At 46.6% G+C, this 22,575-nt stretch overlaps 1 pseudogene; it reads left to right on the top strand.

Moving 5' to 3' along the window:
• Nucleotides 1-1,861: 1,861 nt before the first annotated feature.
• LOC136549901 (uncharacterized) lies at nt 1,862-16,501 on the top strand (annotated as a pseudogene).
• Nucleotides 16,502-22,575: the final 6,074 nt, after the last annotated feature.

A 22,575-nucleotide genomic window follows, 5' to 3' on the forward strand; every position in this document is an offset into this window, starting at 1 on the left:
ATTAGATGCTAACCTAAGCTTAGGATTATGAAATGTTTAGTCTACTAAGTTATTATTGGTAACCATGTAAAATTTATTAAGGTCTACTCAAGCAAAGTATACATATGATTCAAGTTCTGCTGGTCGACTTGTGTGCTAATTTTCTTGATTTCCTTCGTAGCTGGAAGCTATAGATTTTCAACCCCAATCTCTGCTGGTTTTGGATAGAAACATATAGGCTTACAGTCAGTTTGTAATATAACACATGTTGATTTTGTTTCAAAACTAAACACATATGAAGCAATGCAGTATTAACAAGTATGTTGCTTCAATTCAGTTACAATGTTGAGTTAAAAAAAATCAGTTACAACATTGAATGTGCAGATTTGAACATTCTCTGTTTTTCTTATCTATGTCCATGAAACTTTAAACCGTCATTATTTTCTTAGTTTTGTGCTCTTTATCTTTCGGTCATCTTGCAGACTGAATTTTCAAGATTCGGTTTTAAATCTTTTATCCAATTTTCAATTTTAAACAATGTAATATGTGCAATCTGAGTTTTTACGGTGCTCATATATTCTTTATTCTTTAATATGTCAAATTTTTAGTTTTAAACAATATAATATATGCAATTTGAGCTAGGTATCGCTGTCTGCTATAATTTTATATGTAGAGCATTGGTTACATTTTTGCAAAGATTTTGATGGGTAGGCCTTTATTTCCTAGAAAAAATCAATGACTAATCTCTTTGTCACGCCAATGACAGATACTATTTTTGCCGGTATGATATTACTATTCATAAAAATATTAGTATGTTCATCTAAACAAAGAGAGAAATCAAAGAGGAGGAAATAATTAGGTACCCTTTTTAGAGAACTTCCATGCACATTCTTCAGTGCTCAAGCTCTTTGCATTTTCAGTTTGTATTGCTGTAATTTATGTTACTTTAAGCACTTGACTTTGGACAAGTTGGTCGAAAGGCAGCTTGTCGTTGTCAGGTCAGCATATCTTACTTTGCAATATATGTCTAATTAGCTACTGAATACAGAATTCATGGACAATTTTTTTAATTATTTGTATAAAATATACTTTATGGTCTAATCACAAAAACTTGTCATTGGGTTGTTTGGAGCTATATTAACCGACACAAGTTCATTTAAGAGAGAAGAGTATCTATTGTATTAAAAATGTTTGGACACATCACTTATAAATTGTCACTCTTCAAGTATGAAAACATACCTAATATATCATGTTAGTTTTTAAGTTGATTGTACTTTTAATCAGTAAGACCATATAACTAATTTTTGGGTGTTGGCTTCCTCCTCTCAGTTTCCATTCTTTCTATTTGCTTCTATTAGGAATACACCAACAATATTATAAATGCATACCTTGATGATTGTAAACCATCAATGAGAATTTTAGTCCTACATAAAATTTAATTTATAATATTGACATTCCGAACATCACGCTCGTATTATTGTTTTTTTATAATACAACACGTTCATGCTTAAATTACTAGGACATTGTTTATTTTCGTTGCAACAAACAGAAAGGTCTATATAATAGAGTTGGTGAATCTACGACGCCGCACTCTCCGTGACCGTGCTAATTTTCATAAACTTTACTTTTTGATTAAATATCACTTTAATGTTAGTATTTAATTTTACAGTATTATTATTTTATTCTAAAATCTATGTATTTTTAATATAAAAATTTAGCTGTTCTGTAGCGACCCACGAGCACGCTGGCCAGCCACGAATAAACTGATGATAGCACGAACCATGTGCCCAACTGCAAACTATCCGTCCGGTAGCGGAACCGTTGGAGCACGGCTTTGGTGTGCTCCGTGCCCGCCCCGTCACATCTCACACGAGCTGTCTCGGCAAGGCCACGCGGAATGAGACGGAAACAGGGACAGCAGAGGGAAGGATACGGCACGAGTGACGAGATAAGTTCTGCGGCCTCGTCTCCTTCCCCACTTCGGCCTCGGCAGTTCCGCGTGCCGACCGGTTTATATACCCAATCGATTCGTCCTGCTTCGCACCTCGCGCCTTCGCCGCTGCGATTCCTCAGCAGCTCCTCGGCCGCTCCCCCCCCCCCCCCCCCCCCCCCCCCCCCCCCCCCACACACACACACACACCCCTGCGCCGGCGAGATGGAGCTCAAGCCCGGCATGTCGGCGCTCGTCACAGGCGGCGCCTCCGGCATCGGTAAGAGGCGCCCCCTCCTCTCCCCAAAGCCCCAGCGGCTCTCGAAACGTTGTTCAGTCCTGAGTCCTGATGCGCCGTGCCGCTTTACTTCAACCTGTACAAAGGGGTCCATTCCTACGAACTAGGAGATGCTAGTGCGCGTTTATTCGCGGGTTGATTTGCTTTTCTCGCCTCTGTCGATCCGAGCTGAATGCGGTAATTGGGAAGGTGATGCGCTAAGTATGCACTCGAATGGAGGAGGCGGATGCTTTTTTTGTGGAAAGCTTTGGATTCAGATCACGGTCGTCAGTGTAGTATTGTTGTGCAGGGCACGTAGTTGCAGTGCTGCACCGCCTATGGTACAACAATATTGAGTTACCTTTACCTAGTATAGTGATACCTCTGTCTGGGAAAGGATGCCATTCTAGCTCTATCATTAGTCAAACTTTACTGAGATTATAGAAAAGGTCTCAATATTTATAACACAAGATAGTGAAGGTATGGAAGTTTTACTGATTGGAATTCTAACGACTTCTATTGATTGCACGGAGTATCAATTATATCATATCAAAGTGATCCGCCAACTATTGGAATTGGTTTCAATTATAATAGCATAAAGTTTATAGAGAAACTTTTCTTGATATTTGTATGCTTTAAACTGCAGGCTTACTGGAAATAAAGTAGCCTAATAGAGTTCGTTTTTTTTGGTGTACTACACATCATATAACGTGCAGCCATGCAACAATATGTGCCCACAGCAGAACCAAAGACTTGAAACTTTCTGAAAACTGGCATGTAATTGGTAGCAAGGTTCTTTGTTTATCAAATCTGAGACTGCAAGGTTGCAACTGCAGTATAGGATGGTTTAGACGAAACTGAAAGCTGACGAGTACCAGTAACACTGGATCGAACTGGCCTCCCTATATTCTTTTTTTGAAACAATAGCCTCCCTATATTCTAGCTGACCATAGAATCAGATTGCTTATACTCAGCTAACGATAGAGAATATGTTTGGTATTACACTGATTATTGATTGACGTCTAGATCTTGGACCTTTAGTTTAATGCGAGGAAATTTTTTACAGTAGGTTCTGCTCCCTCTTATGGGTTTAATCTCCCCCTTCAATTCACCAGCCCGTGTAGATACCTTCCAATTGTCAAGGGCGTCAAACCCAAGGATAGCACGACCTCGACTACGCAGTTCGTAGTCGCGATCCGTCTTCTCCGGAGAGGTTTTGCCCCTCTGCCGCAGGCTTAGGAAATGCAAGGGAGAGAGAGGTTTGTTTGGAACTGATTGCTTGCCTATTCTCAATCTCTGATTACAGCCTATATGGCCGGCGGCCCCTGACTACGGGAGTAACAAATCTCCTCAATCTTAGGAACAGAAATAGCAACTAACTTAAAATAGAAACTAATCTTATTATGCCTAATTCTAGCCACTATTGTTGACTTGGCCCTGTGGCTCCCTGGACGCGCTCTGCGCGCGCGCCGCGGCGCGTTCGCCGGCTCGGCGCACGTCCCGTGCCCTGTGGCGCCTGGCATAGGTTCGGCCCCACATGACATCTCTCCCCTCCTCGAGAGCCAGCTCGTCCCCGAGCTGGAACGCCGGGTAACGCTCCTTGAAGGTGTCCAGGTCTTCCCATGTGGCGGACGCAGCCGATTCCCCCTTCCAGTGGACCAGAACTTGACGAACGCCCCGAGCTAGCCGAGAACGGGTGACGCGCTCTGGCTCGGGCTCAATGGCACCGTGGTGGACAGCAGGCAGTGCCGGAGGATATGGTGGCGCAGCTCCCACGAACTTCCTGAGGAGGCCTACGTGGAACACGTCGTGGAGCTTGGCGCGAGGCGGGAGCTCGAGGCGGACGGCGACGGGGTTGATCACCTCGACGACGCGGTAGGGCCCGAAGTAGCGGGGCTTGAGCTTGCCCTTTGACACTTGGGGCAGCGATGCCGGGGCGCGGTGACGGAGGCGCAGGAGAACGAGGTCGCCCACCTCGTAGGACACCGCACGGTGGCCTTTGTCGTAGTACTTCTTGTGCGTCGCCTGGGCCTGCTCTAGCCGGTAGCGCACGTCGGCCAGGAACTCGTCACGGTCCGCCATGGAGCGAGCGACGGCCGCCACGCGCGTCTCGCCGGGCTCGTAGGACCTGATGATCGGCGGGTCGCGCCCGTATACCACCCGGAACGGCGTGTCGCGGAGAGATGTCTGATAGGCGGTATTGTAGATGTATTCCGCCCACGGGAGCCACCGAACCCACTGCCGAGGTCGGTCGCCGGTGAAGCACCGCAGGTACATGACGATGACCTTGTTGGCGGCCTCCGTCTGGCCATCAGATTGTGGGTGGAAGGCCGTCGTCATGTGCATCTTTGTACCGGTCAGCCGCATCAACTCGCGCCAGAAGGATGACGTGAACACCGGATCCCGGTCCGACACCATGGACTGGGGTATGCCGTGGAGGCGCACAATGTCCGCGTAGAACGCCTGAGCCACTGATTCAGCTGTGTAGGGGTGAGCCAAAGGGATGAAATGACAGTACTTGCTGAACCGGTCGACGACAGTGAGGATCACTGTCTTCCCACCCACACGGGGCAGAGCTTCCACGAAGTCGAGGCCAATGTCGGCCCACACCGTAGTTGGAACCGGCAGGGGAAGAAGCAGGCCGCCCGGGTGCAAATGCTCAAACTTGTTGCGCTGGCATGTGTCGCACGCCCGGACGAACTCCTGAACCACCCGGCGCATGGCGAACCCATGCGTAGAGGCGTCGCACTCGACGATGAATGGCTTGGCGAAGTCGGGTAGCGCCAGAACCGGGGCCGTGGTGACGGCGTGCTTGAGGGCGTGGAACGCAGTCGCCGCCTCGTCGGACCACCGGAACCCCTCCTTCTTGGTCAGCGCGGTGAGGGGGGCGGCGATGGTCCCGTAGTCGTGGACGAACTTGCGGTAGTAGCCCGCGAGCCCCAGGAAGCCCCGGACGGCGCGGGCCGAACGCGGTTGCGGCCAGTCCACGACAGCCTGCACCTTGGCCGGGTCCATGGACACGCCCGTCGCGCCGATGATGTGGCCCAGGTAGGAGATGGAGCTGACGCCGAAAGCGCACTTTGAGCGCTTGACGAACAGGCGATGCTGACGCAGCAGGAGGAGCACCGCCCGGATGTGCCTCAGATGGTCTGCCCAGGTGTTGCTGTAGATGAGAATATCGTCAAAAAACACAAGGACAAAACGGCGAAGATATATGCGGAGGATGTTGTTCATTAGTGCTTGGAACGTCGCCGGGGCGTTGCACAGCCCGAATGGCATGACCAAGAACTCGTAGAGACCATCGTGCGTCCGGAACGCCGTCTTGGCGACGTCTTCAGCCCGCATCCGGACTTGATGATAGCCCGAGTGCAGATCAAGCTTGGTGAAGAACTTGGCGCCGTGCAGCTCGTCCAGCAGCTCGTCCACCACCGGGATCGGGTAGGCGTCCTTGACGGTGATGGCGTTGAGGGCCCTGTAGTCGACGCAGAAGCGCCACGAGCCGTCGGCTTTTTTGACCAACAGGACGGGGGACGAGAACGCCGACGTGCTCCGGCGAATGAGGCCCTGCGCCATCATGACGGCACACTGCCGCTCAAGTTCATCCTTGTGCGCCACCGGGTAGCGGTAGGGACGCACGGCGACGGGCGGGGCGCCTGGCAGGAGGTGGATGGCGTGGTCGCGGCCCCGTGGTGGTGGCAGGCCCCGTGGCTCGGCGAAGACGTCGTCGAAGGAGCCCAGGAGGCCGTCGAGGAGGGCAGGCTCCGTCGTGGACGCCGGAGTGCTGGAGGAGGACCCGGTGGCCGCAACGAGGCTCGTCCCGGTGCTGACGGCGTGGACATCGGCGCGCTGATGCGGGGGTAAGCTCTGCCACGAGACGGTGCGCCCTTGATGTTGGAAGGACACGGTCCCCGTGGTCACGTCCCAGGCGATGGTGGTGCCCAGGTGGGCCATCCACTGAGTGCCCAGCACCATGTCGTAGCCGGCGAGGGGCATGACGTAAAGGTCGACGTCGAACGCCAGGCCCTGGATGGTGATCGGTGCCCGCCGCAGCACACCCGGACAGGAAACCTTCTCCCCGTTCGCCACCGTCGCAGTGAGCCGTGGACGCGGCTGGACGGGCAGGCCGGTGCGGAGCGCGGCGTCCTCACCGATGAAGTTGTGGGTGGAGCCCGTGTCCACCAGGGCGACGAGGGAGGCGGCACCGAGCGTCACTTGGAGCAGGATCGGGTTGCCCACCGGAATGCCAGCCACCGCGTGCAAGGAGAACACGGGCGCCTCGACATTCGCCTCGTCGGTGTCATCCTCCACCGTGGCGTCGCCTTCGTCGTTTGCACCACCCTCCACAAAAAACAACCGTTTGCATACCTTGTTGTGGGAGCGGCTGTATTTCTCATCACAGTTGTAGCACAGCCCGAGGCGGCGGCGCTCCTCCTGCTGGGCCTGGGAGAGCCGCTTGACCGGGCGACCCTCGACGGTGACGGTGGCCGGTGCCGGCTTGACGACGAGGCCGGTCGATGGCCGAGGGGCCGGCGTCGGGAGTACGCCGCGCGCGGATGTCGTGGCCGGGAACAGGTAGGGCTCCATGAGCTCGAACTGGCGGGCGAGACTCATGGCCTCTTCCAGGGATGCCGGCTTCTGCTGCTGGACCTGGAGGCTGAGCGGCGGGAGGAGGCCCCCGGTGAACAGCTGTACCTGCTGGGCTTCCTCGAGACGACCGGCGCGGGAAAGCAGGGCCTGGAACCGATCTTGGTAGTCTTCCACGGTGCTCGTGCGGCGGCACGCCGAGAGCTCGAATAGCGGCACGGAGCGGAGCGGGGGCCCGTAGCGGAGGTTGAGGAGTTCCTTGAAACGCTCCCACGTCGGCGTACCCTTGTTTTCCTGGACGTGCATGTACCACAGTTGCGCGCCGTCCTGCAGATTGTACGAAGCCATCCACGTGCGTTCCGCCGGGATGACGTGTTGATGGATGAAGAATGACTCGCATCGATTGATGAAGGCGAGCGGGTCGGTCTTGCCATCGTACTTGGGAAACTCCGGGCGCCAGTGCTTCGGCGGCCGATCTGGTGCGTGTGTCCCCGATGATTCCGTGGAAGGCTTCTCGGTAGTCCGAGCAACGGACAGGGCCGCGATGGCCTGCGTGTTGGCCTCGATCGCCTTGGTCGTGGCGTCGGATGAAGATTGCAGGGAGGCCAGGGTCTTGGCGAGGGTCTCCAGGGTGGACTTGAGATCGTCCCCCATGGCAGCGGCTTGGTAGGATGTGGTGGAGTTGGTGTCTGGGACGGCGGCGGCGGTGGTGGCGGCGTTGTCAACAGACGTCGACGGCTCGGCAGCGTCGCGTGGAGTAGAGGATCGAGAGGAACGTGATACCAGGTTGCTACCAGGTTGTCAAGGGCGTCAAACCCAAGGATAGCACGACCTCGACTACGCAGTTCGTAGTCGCGATCCGTCTTCTCCGGAGAGGTTTTGCCCCTCTGCCGCAGGCTTAGGAAATGCAAGGGAGAGAGAGGTTTGTTTGGAACTGATTGCTTGCCTATTCTCAATCTCTGATTACAGCCTATATGGCCGGCGGCCCCTGACTACGGGAGTAACAAATCTCCTCAATCTTAGGAACAGAAATAGCAACTAACTTAAAATAGAAACTAATCTTATTATGCCTAATTCTAGCCACTATTGTTGACTTGGCCCTGTGGCTCCCTGGACGCGCTCTGCGCGCGCGCCGCGGCGCGTTCGCCGGCTCGGCGCACGTCCCGTGCCCTGTGGCGCCTGGCATAGGTTCGGCCCCACATGACACCAATGTATTAACTTAAGAGTTCTTTTCTATTTTTCAGGGAAAGCACTTTGTATTGCTTTTGCAAGGAGGGGTTTATTTGTGACTGTCGTTGATTTCCTAGAGGAAAATGGAAGAGAAGTTGCTACATTAGTTCAAAAAGAAAATAGCAAATTTCATGGAGATCTTAGAGTTCCGTCTTCTATATTTGTTAAGTGTGATGTTAGTAATGCAGGTAAGAGTTTTTAACTTTCAGATGTTAACTGAAACGTCTGCCTGCCATGATCTTAAATATACACTATTTAATATGCAGATAATCTTGCTGCTTGTTTTGAGAAACATGTACACACTTACGGTGGACTAGATATCTGCATCAACTGTGCTGGAATTGTCAATAAAACACTAGTTTATGATGATACATCTGATGGAACTAGAACATGGAGGCATGCTGTTAATGTGAACCTTGTTGCTGTCATTGATGGTACTCGCATTGCAGTAAGTCTACTGTTATTTGTCAAAAGAAATTGTCAAGTTGATCTTTCGGTAACTCAAATTGTTAATTTGTACCAACAGTTATTGCTGGTGTGGCATATCAGTTACAATAGGCAGATCATGCTTGCATTCTTTGGTTTAGTTTGATTTCTTCATCTTTGTACAACTATTTTGCATCATGTTATTAACTGTCAGGCATGTTATCTATATTTTCTTCACATCCAAATGCCACATGCACATGACTTGGTTGAATTTTTAATTACCAGAGTCAAATAATGCGAGATCAAAAGAAGCCTGGTGTTATAATAAATATTGGTTCAGCGGCAGGTCTTTATCCTATGTTCTATGATCCCATATATAGTGCGACAAAAGGTATATGATCCCATATACTGTTTTCTTTTTCTCTCTTTCTTGTCAGCAGATTGTGATTGCAATACTAGCCTACTAGGCCAATTTTGATATTAACTATGACTATTAATTTGTGGAGAATAATATGTACATAAACCATCTGTCGCATGGTTCCGGATGCCTTATGAACTCGAATTCGTTTCTTGGCAGGGGGTGTGGTTATGTTTACAAGATCACTTGCTCCATTGAAACACCATGGTGTTCGTGTCAATGTGCTCTGCCCAGAGGTATTAAGAAACCATATGACTGAATCAAATATTTATTATCTGTTCTATAGTTTGTGTACTTGCTTGTTTTAGTATTGTGTTTTCTGTCCTAACCTTGTTACCCTTTTTAGGTTTTGTATTTCAAAAAATTAATTCAACAGTGGTACAGCTGTGCGCACAGCACACTGTATTCTCCGTTTCATAAATTGACATTAATAGACAAAATTAAAAGCAAAAGAGTTTGTAGCCTGGGTGCGGCAACCTTAGTAGCACTTCAGGTCCAAGGTTTGACTCTCATGGGAGCAAATTTAAACAGGCCTAAATTAAAAAGAAAAACGCTTATCGTCAGCTGTATTCCTGAGTTATACGTGTAACCATCTGATTTGTTTTCAGCGAGATACACATGACCGCAGGCATGTGTTCTGGGTGCTTGATGGCACATCTAGGGCAGCCTTCGGGGTGTTTCTGGGTCAGTTTCTGAGAAGCTTCTCCTTAGTACAATGCCCGTGCGGGCCGGGGGGGGGGGGGGGGGGGGGGGGTGGAGGATCTTTCCCCTGCCGAGTTTTTTCTAGACAAGATTAAAGATTGACCAAATAGTGTGACTGGTAACTATCTTTTTTTTAGCGTAGACTGGTAACTATCTTAAGGACCACCAGTGATATCGATACCTCTGGTTCCCACCACCGCATGTGGATGATCTTATATAATTCTAGAGGCAGACTGGTATGACAAGATCAAATACTAATTAAAATCAATAAGTGTGCCAGATGATTTGGTCTCATGATTTCTCTCTCTCTCTCTCTCTCTGTGTTACGATGGATCATGATTAACAGCTAGAAGGGACAAAGGTGAGATCGATTTGCGATTATTTGTCTTGACCTAGTCATGTACTGATTTATGCAGTTTGTCCAAACCAATATGGCAGAACAAATGAGCCGCAAAATTATAGATTCAACTGGTGGATATTTGAAGATGGAAGATGTTGTTAATGGTACGTCATTTCTGTAATCAAGTGTTATTACATGACTATTAGCTTTGTAACCATATTTTATGTGCCATGATGATTGAATGCAAGCCTCTGATGAATTGTTCTAAACTTCTAGTGTTATGTTGAGATGGGGTGTTTTAAAGATTGAACTGCACAAGAACAATTGGTATCACTGTAAAATATGTGAATTCCATTGATAAAAATTGAATAAAGTACATGGTAGGTTGCATAGCCTGCATGAAGTAGGTCAGTTCTGTCTATGATCTTGAGAACTTTAGCAAGTGATGGTTAACCAACCAAACAGTACAGGTATCCCCTGGTAGATATGGTTCAGGGATCTTTTGCATATGATGTTCTCTCTTTCTCTTGTGATGTCATCTTAACACCAACACCTAACACCAATACCAGCCTGCAGCCCCCCACTCCACCTCCTCATTTTTTTTTCTTTATTGTCCTCAGGCGCATTTGAGCTTATACAGGATGAGAGCAAGGCTGGTGCTTGCCTTTGGATAACGAAACGACAGAGGGATGGAATACTGGCCAACGCCAGAAGAACGAAGAAAGTATATGGTGAATCCTAACAAATCAAAAGGGATGCTGACAAATAATATATATCCTAGCATCCGAATGCCTGAATTCTTTGAGAAGATGTAAGTCTTGCTATGTTATGTTTCTTTCTTTGAGAAGGTCCGGAAGCTGAGCTAGCTGAGCTAGCTCAGTTAGTCAAGGGTGTGGACGTATTCCTAGACCACCCAGGTACAAGTCCTCGTTGAGGCGAATTGGATGCCTATTTTCTTCTTAATATAAAATGCCACCTAGTTCCTCTTAGGTTGGTCTAGTTTTTTTTTTCTTTCTTTGACAAGGTATAAGCTCTCTGACTGCCCCCAGCACATTAGATTGCTTTTCTTGTCCCAGCAATTCCTTATGACGAGTTAAGGAACTAATTAAACCACTTTAGGTCCTACGTTTATCATAGTACTCAGCATTTGCTTAGGATGTGTCTCAACTGTTTACGCAAGATGACATATGGATGATCTTTTTCTTTGACACATCACATTTTCTAGTAGTTTTTTAACAAATAGCTGAGCTTAGACTTTGTATTGCATATCAGTTATCATGTTGCACTTGCCAGAAATTTCCTCAAAAGGCAATAGCCTGCCGGTAATTATATCTCACAAGCTGGAAAATTTGTTCAGGTATTCAAAATTGCATTTATTTTATTAATGATTGTTTCTTATTGATGCTTGTGTAGAGTTGTTCACACACTCAGCCATAATTTTCGCAACGCTACAAGACTTGAGCGTGTGCAACTGAGATTTCCTATCAAAGCACATAGTGCTCTGGTTAAAATAATATATGCTGGTGTAAATGCTAGTGATGTAAGTCTTTTGAATCTCATTTTCAATTGCTTTTCGTTGATGCCTAATGCCATTAACTAACCTTTGGATGATTTAATGGCCTTTGTACAGGTCAACTTCAGTTCAGGACGTTATTTTAGTGGTAATCCTAAAGAAACGGCTTCACGCCTTCCATTTGATGCTGGTTTTGAAGTAATCAATTGACTTTCCTCATTAATTTTCTGCATAAATTGTTTATTACATTTAATTACAACTTTTCTGGGCACTAGGGCGTCATCGACTTTGCTCATTATTTTTCTTTTCCTTTTTTCTCATGAGGAATCTCAATGTATGCAGGGTGTGGGAATTGTTGCCTGCTGTCGGAGATTCAGCCAGTCATATCAAAGTTGGCACTCCCTGTGGCCCTTATGACTTTTGGGAGCTATGCTGAATTCACGGAGGTCCTCCATTTTGTGCCCTTCTATTGCTCAACAAATTATCTAGTAGCTTCTGTCCTCGAAATGGGATCATCTGCAGCCTATTAAATTTTGAATAAGTTATGTTTGTCTATCAGTACTGGTTTTTATCTTTGCATTTTTTTCTTGTGAAGGTTCCAGCCAAACATCTTCTTCCAGTGCCAAGACCAGACCCTGAGGTTGTTGCTATGTTGACATCAGGACTGACTGCTTCAATTGGTCTTGAAAAGGTTTACTTTATATAAACCCCTGCTTGTTTTCTTTGTCTCCTCTGTGGTCAACCAAACTTTTGAGCATCGTAGTATCTGTTTTCCATCCTAGACTAATTTGGTTGATTCTTGCTGGCTTTAGGCAGGACAAATGACATCTGGGCAAGTTGTTTTAGTGACAGCAGCTGCTGGTGGAACAGGACAATTCGCCGTTCAGGTCAGTTGAGACCATTTTGACATCATTACTACAATTCTTTTTGATGTAGCCCTCAATTGCACATATTTTCCTATGGGTTGTGAGGAGGTATAGGATAAACATATACTGTTTTATACTTTTCAAACTTATACAGGATAAACATTCCCTGTAATTTGGGTTTCATCTAATTCATCTTTCACTTGGATAGTTCTTAGGGACATGCTTTGGTAACTTGTATTTTTACTGGATTGAGAATGAGCATGATATTCTAGCCTTCTAGGACATGGGCAAGGTTATCATATTTGGTTCTATTGGTTCTGGTTTCCTGTCTACATATTATTCTGTTTCGTATGCAACTTTATTAATTTAACTCTGAACTATATCCTTACTTTTTGAATGTTTCCTTTCATATCTTCACTAGCTGGCGAAACTAGCAGGCAACAAGGTTGTTGCCACATGTGGAGGGGAAAGCAAAGCTGAACTTCTGGCTTCCTTAGGAGTTGATCGTGTTATCAATTACAGAAATGAACGAGTGAAAGATGTATGTTTTTGCATTCTGTTTCAGTTTGTCCTACCTCTATTCGCAGTTCTGCAAGTTTTCAAGGCTTCAAATGTTGTGCTTACGGCATACACTAGCGTAACCTTTCATGTGTCATACAGAATGCTAAATATTTGATGTGCATGCCTGAACTACACTCATGTCAGTAGAAACTATAAGTTATTTAGATCTCTGATATTCTGAGTTACATTTTGAAACCTTACGCGATTGCATAGTACTTAAATTGATGCCTCGTTTGTGTTTCTTCGATGTGTTTATTAATTTAAAACGTATGAATTCAGGTTCTGAAGAAAGAGTTTCCAAGAGGTGTAGACATCATATATGAATCTGTAGGTGGGGAGATGTTTGACTTGTGCTTGAATGCACTTGCAGTCCATGGGCATCTCATTGTAATTGGTATGATCTCCCAGGTAACTTTGGCAAGCCCTTGAGATTCATGTCTTTTAGCTTATATATTGTGAGTGGCAACATCTGAGGGTGAATATGTAAAACTGTCACGTGCTCCACCATTTAGAGTTTCTAGGAATACTGAAGCCTGGGACTTAGTGTCAATGATTCTTGCCCTTTTCTATTATTTGGTGGAAGAATAAACTCTGGAATATTTTTAAACGTGCTAAGTGTAATAAATACTTAGCCTATTATGCATGTGGTTAATAGTTGGAGACTGGAGTTTACCTAGGAAACATTTGTTCCTTAAAAAAAATCTATTGTGGTTATGTTGAAACCTTTTTCGAATTAGATTTGGTTACATCCTGTTTTCATTATAATAGGTTTTTAGTAACATGTCATAGCTTATACCTGAATTAATAAAAATTGGTGACTTCCGTGTTTTCAGTATCAAGGAGAGGATGGCTGGAAGCCAAAGAACTACACTGGACTATGTGAGAAAATTCTGGCTAAAAGTCAAACTGTGGTATGTCTCAGTAACTTCGTTTGTTAGAATGTACTGTGCCAATATTTGGTGTTCATTAAACAAAATTGGTTAGGAGACAATGCATGTAGTGTATTTGATCCTACCGCTTAGATTTTCATTGAGGCAGATCATTAAATAAGGTTTAGACGTTTGATTTGGTCTATGAGAACCTATGTTTAGTTAAAAAACGAAGTTGTTGCATGATAACAGAGAATGGCCATACTAATTCTATGCATGCATACATACATACCTATTAGAAGATGAACTTTCTGTATGCCCAAAGTAATATGTGCATCAGCAGCAATGCTTCGGGCATCCACCTATTTCGTACTATAGTTGAGACGTGAAACTGAATGTGTCACATCCCTTGGAGAAGGAATGCAACATGTAGCTGTGAGAGATTGCTGGCCGATCCTTGGCTAGTTGGCTGGCTGCTGGCATCCTGCCTGTGTCTGTCTGTCTGATGATGTCATTGAGAATGGTGCATGTGAGAAGGTAGATGAGAAGTAGAGGATGGTAGTGAGGGAATAGGTTGATCTCTATGATTTCCTATTGATAGTAGAGGTATAACATAGCAGGCAAATATATATCTCATGACCCATCTAACTGACACTAAGACCGTAACACGTGGGATCCTGAAGGGATATGTAAAAAATTGCCTTGCTGAACATAGAAGGATCAAGTGTGATCCTGTGGAACAGCCACTGTACACCTGGACTTGCATGGTCAAAGCTTGTCTTGGCCCTAGCTATGCAATTGCCTGCATTATAGAATGAGCTGCTGCGGTGGTGAAACTGTGATGTCCATCTAGCCCATTACTAAATTGAAGCCAACATGACATACATTTGTTAGCTCCTGCTTTTTCAAATGGTATGCTATTCCATCCATTTGAAACTACAAGGCTTATTTCGTCTCTAGGACAAGCCTTGGGCCAGCAATTAGACTATTAATAGAGTTTTTGGGACACAAAAGTATTGTCATATTTGTAAGCGAGATATGGCATGGCAAATAATATATTGATTATGGATGATGCAGGGTTACACATATATAGGCAAGGATGACCTATATGGTATTGACTTATAGAATCAGAACCAATCAACGGTAATCCTTGCCTATAGTGACTCGGTATCAATCATAGTAATCACCTATGACCGCAGGCCCATAGGAGAGTATCAACCGTGAGGCCATGACCTGGGACATCTAGCAATATTTGTATTAAAATATACTTGATTGCGTCTCTTCTGAGACATCCGATAAAATATACTTGATTACAATTATAATTTTGTATCACATAAATGAGATATTAGTAGAGTAAATTTGGTTAAAGCCTTGTCTGAGTGAAATGAAATATGCCTTGTAAAACACTGGAGGGAGTTGTAAAGAAACTATATAGGACAATCATTGAGCTACATTGATAGATGTTGGATCCAATATTCTAAAAGCATTCTGTTGTAGACTTTGAATTCCATTTGATTTAAAATTGCAGGCTGGATTTTTCCTTGTTCAATATGTTCACCTGTGGCAAGATCATCTTAACAAACTTTTTGACCTGTATGCCTCTGGAAAGCTAAAGGTATGCTTCATAATGTATGCCACTTCAAGCAGGGCGGGGTGTTCGGCTGGTCAGGTTCCAGCTTGTTTCAGCTTATTCTCTTTCACAGAATACTATTGAATCATCCAAAATCAGCCCAAACCTGACCAGCCGAACACCATATTTTGTGCTCATGATGGCTCATAAATTCGTGAGATAATTTTAAATCTATAATTTTCATGACATACCACGATATGGCATATAACAGGTTTCCCTAGACCCCAAGAAATTCGTGGGTGTTGCTTCAGTCCCAGAATCGGTCGAATATCTTCATTCTGGCAAAAGTGTTGGCAAGGTATAAGTTGTCTATCTTTGACAGCATGAGGATCTATTCCTGTCTATCTTTGCAACTCACAGGTTTTCATCCTGAACATTTTCAGGTCGTCGTGTGTATTGATCCATCATACAGTCAGATCGTTGCAAAATTATAATCCATGGACATGATGCGCATTATCTTCCATGGTCACGTAGGTTACAGTGTTACAGGCACACATACAGCAAGACCGTATTTTCCCAGCAGGCGAGAACTGAATAAGGGCTCATTCGGTTGGGTGAAATCCAACCAGGAACCCTTCCAGCTGATCAAAACTAGTACAAATTAGTAAAATATTCCCGGTAGGAATGGATCCAGGGGATGTTTCCCTGCCAAACGAACAGGCCCTAAGGCAACAGGTTGGTGTATAGCTTAGTTTTTTTTTCCCTGAAGTGTAGATGCACGACTATACTGAAGGGCAAGCATGGGCATGGAAATCGAATAAGGTTCTAATCCCGAGTAGTAGGATGCAATCGTGTGGCCTCGTTCCACGTTTTGTGTATAATTTTCATTAGTTCATACTCATGCTCTTGCAATTATGTGCCATTCCTTTGGGCCTCACAACTCGTGACGAGGCATAACCTTTGAAATGCTTCAACTTTGTGGTTCTCCTTCGTGTATCTCTCCCTCTTCAAACAGATCGTCATAAGCAACAGGAGCACGAATTCTGTCCGCCAGTGGTTTGCGTTGAGCTTTGTTATCTGACGCAGGTGGCTCCTCCACATCATCCAACTGCTCAGGATCATTCAACATTTCCTTTTGCTCTTGCGCTTCACTTTCATCATCGATTAATGCACTGCCCTGTGAACTTGCATCTTCGTTTCTGCTAATCTGTGGTCGTCTTGTATACCTAAACTGCTTCTGCAAGGAGGAAACAGGTATACGAGTTAATTCCATACAACAGATGCCAAAAAAGACCAGTGAATTAATAAAAGGATCACCAAAACATGTATTTACTGACAAAGAAAAATATCAATGTGTTAGTAGAATGCTCAAAATAGTGTCTTGGGAAGAAAAGAAAACGAAGGGAAAGGAACAGTAATTTACTCAGTTCTTCACGTCGACAAATTGGGGTGGGGGCCATGTTGAGCTAGTCAGCGGTGATTCTATGTGGGATTTATAACGTTTAGAATTTTTTATTTGATGTCTGATTACTTTTGTATCAGCGAGGGTAAGGAAATGAAAGCACCTTCATAGCAATAGTGTAAGGGTAAATATGTTTGATTATTTATTCTTTTATTCTTAAAAAATATGCTTTCGGTTGACATTGCAAAGTCTTTTTGCTTCCTAGCATACATTAAGCTCTGACATGATGTGAGAGTAGAGGGAGAGAGAAATGCAATTGTTTTCCGATGACATCTGACTCAAACTGAGCGGAAAATGTTGTCTCTGCTACCTTGAAATTCTATAGTGTTCTTTAAACTACATGATTTGAGGCGTCAAGATCTCACAAATGTAAAATTACGGTGCCATGAAATTTGCTTGCTGCAATGTAGATAAGTTCCATGTAAGGAATAAAGTGGTACTTTTTGTGCCACAAAAGTAATATGCATAGTTGTCACTGGCAGGTACCAGGCGCTGAGCTTCATCTCTCTCTGGCATGGTTCTAACGTCAAGGTAGGTAGAGTGGTGCTGCTGCACTTCAAGCAAGGAAGAGACAGCTGACCTTCGAGGCCACATCAGCCTAGGCGAGCTCAGCAGGTATTGCTACCACGCCACTTCTACCTTGGCAGATCGCTACCAAAATGGCAAGGATCTGCAGTGATTTTGTGCACATGATAATATACATCAATAAAAAAATCATGCCCTTAATCTTAAATTTTGGATGCCGTGCATTGTTTATGAGAAATATGACCGTGGAACTCCGGAGAAAGAACACTCTTTACTGGCATGTTGTCTTCCTCTACTGCTCCACATTTGCATTTAGTCTAGCAATCTCACTAAGCAGCCATCTGTATTCTGAAACACTCAATCATGGCAGTGTAAGTAAGGATAGATTATTGGGTCTGCTACCATGGTATGCAAAATAATATTTTACATAAATTTGATATGTTAATTCAGAGTATTTCAAGCCATGCAAGACAATACCTTATAGTGAAATACACAAAGCATCTCCAATCACAACTATGCCTAAATATATGGCATAGACTAACAAACAAAACAATTTCTCATCTTTAGCAGTACTGTAGGTAACAAATAGCTAATCTCCAACATTGCATTATCCTAGGCTGTATACAAATCGGAGTGAGGGAGAGGAAGGCCTCACCTTGATGGCTGGCAGGGACTATAGGCGGCGGTGTCGGCAGCCTAGTGCAGATCGATGACGAACGGTGGCAGTGGCTGGGGGACAGAGATCCAATGCCTCCTGCTGTTTGGCCATGCTCTTCTGTAACCTTCATCAGTGGCACCAGATCTGAGAGACTGTAAGAAAGAGAAGTGAAGATAGATAAAAAAAACTGCAGCGCGCCTCACCTGGACTGCTTCGTCGCTGAGACGTCAAGCTCCATCGCCACGCAGAGGACCCAAGTGCCACTGTGGATTCCGGCCATAGATCCCACTGTCCTCGCCAAAGCAAAAGAGATTGCTCCCTGACGCGTTGTATGGAGGAGGTCGACGCATCTGTGGATGCGCTCGTGGAGGAGGCGGTAAGCTAGTAGCCATGCGCAGCCATAGGTGAGGGGTCCACTTGCTCTCCCACGCCCTAGAGGTCGTCCGGCTTCCCATGCTCAAGCGACGACAGTGCTTCGTGCTGGCATGGAGGCGGTGCGGGGAGGAGAGGATAGGGAGGAGCCAGCGCCGCCGCCTCCTCCGCCGATCACAACCATCGTCGGGCCTGATAAGGTTCGCCCGATCTACGTGCCTCCGGATCTCGCGTGCCTCTGCGCCCTCCACTGCGCAGCGAGGGCACGCAACTTCCTTGCTCGAGCGATGACCGTGTGGAGGCTGCGTAGGGAGGAGAGGACAGGGAGGGGCGGAGGTTGATTTTGAAATAATCTGAGGTGTTTTCTGAAAAAAAAATACTAAGAGGGCCTCTGGAGCGTGGGTTGATTTTTGAAAAATAGAAGAGTTTTTTTCGCAAAATGACCGCTGCTCGCCCGATCTTGGCCGTCCACGCGCCCGATCGAACGGCTGACAAAAGCACGCGACGTGGCACGCTGGCTGGCTAGCTTTTGGAGGCAGGATTCATATGGTAAGATTATATAACTTGTCTCCGTCCACATGCTTCATGTTAGATGTATAGGAGGTGTATGCGTTTTCCTTCTACTTGGAGGGCTTCTTTGCATATGTACATTGTGTATACTTGCCCTCTCGGGCCTTGCAATAGAGCTGGTTGGCCACTAATCTAACATGGTATCAAGCTAGGGTTTGATTATCACCTTCTGCTGAGCCACCAGCGACCTGCTAACCCCGCCGCCCTCGCGTGCCTCCGTCCGCGCCCATCGCTCTCCGAGGCGATGCCTGAGTTACGAGCTGAGGAGACACGTCTTCGAGCTGGGGGTGTGACTCGTGTTCCACCACAGCCCTCCGTCCTAGCAGCCACACCTCCCTAGGTCTCCTCGCCTCTGTCTTAGCCCTCTCCTGTGGTCACGGAGGCACCTTCTAGTGTTCAGTGTGACTACTGCAAGCTCTATGGCCATGAGGAGAAGGATTGTCGCAAGAAGCAGCGCGACCGATCAGGGCGTCGTGGCAGACACTCTTTTTAGGGCTCTGGTGGTTCCTCTACTTCATAGAGCACTCGTTCCGTGTCTGCAGCGGAGCAGGAGGTTCTTGCCCTGTTTCGTCGCCTCACTACTGTAGCTCAGGCCTCCGGTCACGGGACTATAGCTCAGGCTTCTAGTTCCGCTCCTCCTCCGTTAGGTATATCATCCCCATGGTTCCTCGACTCTGGTGCCTCCTTTCATATGACACCTCATGCAACACACTTGTCCTCTCTATCTTCCCCCGATCCACCTATTTCTATTCGCACCGCAGATGGCACTTCTCTTCCTGTTGCTGGGAGAGGTGTTCTTTCGACCTCTTCGTTTAATGTTCCTAATGTTTCGCATGTTCCCAAACTCACTATGCAACTCTTATCTGTGGGTCAAATCACTGATCATGGCTGTCGCATAATCCTTGAGTCTGATTCTTGTTGTGTTCATGATCTCCGTACGGGCCTTTTGGTGGGAACTGGGCCTAGGTGTCGAGACTCCCAACGCCTCTGGGAGCTTGATTGGTTGCGCCTTCCTTCACCCGTTTTGGCTCCCACATCACCCAGTTCTCCAACATCCGTGTCAGCTGCTTCGTCTACCACTTCTTTTGCGCAGTGGCATCGTCGTCTTGGCCACCTCTCTAGTTCTAGATTGTCCACTCTTGTTGGTAGTGGTGTGTTAGGTCCTGTTTCTGGTGACACTACTCTTCATTGTATGGGTTGTAAACTTGGCAAACAGTTGCAACTCCCCTACCCTTCTAGTGAGTCTAAGTCCCAGAAACCTTTTGATCTTGTTCACTCTGATGTATGGGGTCTTGCACCTTTTGTTTCAAAGGGGGGTCAATCATATTATGTTATTTTCATTGATGACCATTCGAGATTTACCTGGATTTATTTGATGTCTTCTCGTGGTCAATTTCTTTCTATTTACCAACAATTTGCCACCATGATCCGTACCCAGTTCAACTCTCTCATTCGAGTTTTTCATGTGGATTCTGCTGGTGAGTACATCTCCACTGCTTATCGTTCCTACCTTGCTGAGCAGGGCACTCTTGCCCAATTTTCATGTCCTGGTGCTCACGCTCAAAATGGTGTTGCTAAGCGCAAGCATCGCCACACTCTTGAGACTGCTCGTGCTCTCTTGATCTCTTCTATGTTTGCTCCTCATTTTTGGGCTGAGGCGGTTCCTATAGCTGTTTTTCTTATAAATCACCAACCCTCTACTTGTCTTCGGGGTTGCACTCCCTATGAGCGTCTTTTCAGCACCCCTCCTTCCTATAGCCATCTTTGTTGTTTTGGGTGTGTCTGTTACGTCCTACTTCCACCTCGTGAGCGCACCAAACTCACTGCTCAGTCTGTTGAGTGTGTTTTCCTTGGGTACAGTACGGAACATAAAGGTTATCGCTGCTATGACCCTATTGCTTCGTCGGATGAGGATTTCTCAAGATGTCACCTTCGATGAGTCCTGGCCTTACTATCCTTGTTTCCCTTCCGGTTCTTTTGGTACCACTGAGTCCCTCTCATTCCTCACTTTACCTGAGTGGTATTTTCCGATGTCATCTCCATCCTCTTCACCACCTCAAGTATCTTTTACTCCACCTCCACCACCACCACCTCCTTCTCCACCTCCTCCTACCTCTCCACCACCAGTCTCTCCTCCACCATCATCGTTGCGTCCTTCCCGTGAGATCACTCACTACTACACTCGGCGTCCGCGCCCTGCGCCACCACTTGACTCTTCTCCGTCCGTCCTTGGACCTCATCCTGAGTTTCCTCCTCGTTATTCTCTTCGTGACCGCAACACCCTTCGTCCTCCCGATCGCCTTGGCTTGACTGCTGCCGTCTTGGCTGAGCCCGCGACCTATCGGGAAGCTGCCGTCCACTAGGAGTGGCAACATGCTATGGCTGAGGAGATTACTGCCCTAGAACATACTGGCACCTAGGATCTTGTTCCTTTGCTACCTCACGTCACTCCTATCACTTGCAAGTGGGTGTACAAGGTAAAGACCCGCTCTAATGGCTCTTTTGAGCGCTATAAGGCTCGTCTTATGGCGCGCGGCTTCCAACAGGAGCAAGGTCGTGACTATGATGAGACCTTCGCTCCTGTCGCACACATGACTACTGTTCGCACTCTTCTTGCAGTTGCTTCTGTTCGTCAATGGTCGATATCCCAGTTGGATGTCAAGAATGCCTTCCTCAATGGCGAGCTGCGAGTGGAAGTCTATATGCAGCCACCTCCAGGATACTCTGTTCCTGATGGCCTGGTTTGTCGGTTGCGCCGTTCTCTCTACGGCCTCAAGCAAGCTCCTCGGGCCTGGTTTGAGCGTTTCTCCTCTGTTGTCATCGATGCTGGTTTTACGCCAAGTGATCACAATCCTGCTCTTTTTGTTCACACTTCCCCTCATGGTCACACCCTTCTTCTCTATGTCGATGACATGATCATCACGAGCGATGATTCCAGTACATTGATTTTGTGAAGCAGCATCTTAGTGAGACATTCCTTATGTCTAATTTGGGTCCCCTTCGTTACTTCCTTGGTCTTGAGGTCACCTCCACATCTGATGGTATCTTCCTCTCTCAGGAGAAGTACACTCAGGACCTCCTTTCCTGTGCTGCTCTCACTTATCACCGCACTGTTGATACTCCTATGGAGCTTGGTGTTCACCTACGACCCACTGATGGTGTACCACTTGCTGATCCTACTCGCTATCGTCAGCTTGTTGGGAGTCTTCTCTACCTTGGGATCACTCGTCCTGACATTTCTCACTCTGTGCATATCTTGAGTCAGTTTGTCTCAGCTCCTACCCAGCTCCACTATGCTCACCTCCTTCGTGTTCTGCGATACCTTCGTGGAACTATCTCTCGGCGCCTTTTCTTCCCTCATTCTAGTTCTCTTCAGCTTCATGCGTATTCTGATGCGACCTGGGCGAGTGATCACTATGATCGCTACTCTCTCTCTGCCTATTGTGTTTTTCTTGGCTCCTCCTTGATTGCCTAGAAAACCAAGAAGCAAACTGCAGTTCCCTGCTCGAGTGCTGAGGCTGAGCTGTGTGCTATGGCGACTATGACTGCGGAGGTGACATGGCTACGATGGCTTCTTGAGGATTTTGGTGTGCCTGCCACTGCACCCACTCCTCTCTCTTCTGACAGCACCGGTGCGATCAGTATTGCTCGAGACCCAGTCAAGCATGAGCTCACCAAACACATTGGCGTTGATGCTTCCTACATGAGATCGCAGGTCCATGA

The sequence above is a fragment of the Miscanthus floridulus genome, chromosome 4, assembly GCF_019320115.1.
Source record: "Miscanthus floridulus cultivar M001 chromosome 4, ASM1932011v1, whole genome shotgun sequence".
NCBI lineage: Eukaryota > Viridiplantae > Streptophyta > Magnoliopsida > Poales > Poaceae > Miscanthus > Miscanthus floridulus.